Raw genomic sequence first — 1906 nt, 5'->3', positions numbered from 1 at the left:
CAACCCAGTGAGTTGACGCATGACTTGTGGGTGCGACCCTACGAAGGGTTGGATTCCAACGGTTGTTTTTAATCGCCGAGGAAGACCAACCCATGTCCTGATTACGAACGTACGACCGACGTCAGTCTGGTGCCCACCTCACTTTTATGTGATAAAATGGCAACCACACGGAGTACTGGCCAATGAGGGATATGTCCGCGTGAACTCGTCGAAATACCGTGACTGGGAGATATTGGCATTTGAGTCGGCGATGGACAAAGATTTGCAGCAGAAAGAACAACGACTGTACGAGGACTGGTTGTCACACCAGCCGCCAGCTGTGGAAAGACGAAAATACCCAACTCCGACGGCGGTGGAAAAACGACCCCCTCCAGGGGAAAATGGACCCGAATTAACATGCGCCTAGCGCTGGAGAAGGATCGAAGCTGATACAGAAGCCGACGGAGACGAGAGGCGTCGCGGTAACGCCGACGCCATATCGACTTCAGGGGTGAAAAGGGGTGACCCGGCTGTAAACTCAGCGTTCAAGCTGGAAGACGTCCGAGCGGATCGTACGCCGGTGCTACACGATGGCCAAGATGTCTCCTATCAGCTGTCCAAGTTTGAAGACGATGGCGCCATTTCTGACGTCAACGCGAACTCAGCGGTTGAAGGAACAAGTGCAGTAAGGACCAAGGAAGACGTGTCGACGACTGAAGACTCAGCTATAACGGAAGGAGACCCTGAAGAACGCTCCAAACACGTCCTACGTGACGTCCAAACCGTTATTGACAACCGAGCCAAGTTTGGAGTCATTAGACCAAGTATTGTGGGCGAGGCGAACTCAGCTGTGAGCAACCTGACCACTATAAGTGCTAAGATTAACCATGTGGTGATGGCGAACTCGGCGCTCGTAGAACCAGCCGCAAGAAATGACTTGGGAGCTGTTCCGATGTGCCATGGAACAACCGACTACGCGAGGGACGAGTGTGGACGCATGGATGTCTGCCCTGCCGTCGTAGCAGACTCAGCGGTACAGCGCCCTAGCGTGATGACTGCAAATTTCAAGCTGGAGGTATTACTTTCAAGAGATGTTGAGGTTAACAGTGAAGGACTGAACTGGACGGTGAATACAAGTAACCACAGTGATGAAGGCGAGACACGAGCCGATTATGGAGTCGATGGGTAAAGTTCCGCAGCCGTGGTGAACTCAGCGATGGGTACGCCAAAAGCCTGCATTATCCAGTCGGCGGCGGTAGACTCGGCGTCAGCGGATCTAAACACTGAGAGTGATTCGGACGTGGCCACAGCATGTCGTCAGGATGTCAGCTATCCTGGAGACGCGTTTGCACGCAAGGAAGTTAGTTCTGCCGTCGCAGCCAACTCAGCGGATCAGCACTCCGACGCGACAAAGGACTATGATAGTCGGGAGGTAATATTACTGGAGAGAATAAAGCCTAATGACGATCCAGCTACGCCGACTCAGCGTTGGAGACTATGGAGGCTGAAAACGGTTTCGATGTGGTTAGACAGCATGACGATGATACCATCTACCTCGGAGACAACTTTGAGCACGCAGGAGTCAGATCGGCCATCGCAGTGAACTCAGCGGATACGGGCCCTGACGTGGACGACAACTATGATTTATCAGAGGTATCATTGTTGGGAGGTACCGTAACTGAGGTCGGAGTAACGAACTCAGCGACGACGGTGTTCGACCCCGGCGGAATTGACTACGGTTTAGGAAAAGACTGACGAGGAAAGAAATGCAAATCCGCGAGGAGACCCAGCGGGAATGCTCTAAGGGAAGCACAAACTTGGATAATCCGAGCCAACCGGAAGATGAGCAAGAAAAATGATGGTTGACGATCGGTTTAGGACGATATCCTTTAGACGGTAGGGGGAAAATTCGTGCAGTTTGAGGAGA

Source organism: Phytophthora infestans, genomic scaffold (genome assembly GCF_000142945.1).
Source record: "Phytophthora infestans T30-4 supercont1.122 genomic scaffold, whole genome shotgun sequence".
Lineage (NCBI taxonomy): Eukaryota > Oomycota > Peronosporomycetes > Peronosporales > Peronosporaceae > Phytophthora > Phytophthora infestans.
This window is presented reverse-complemented; position numbering follows the sequence as displayed.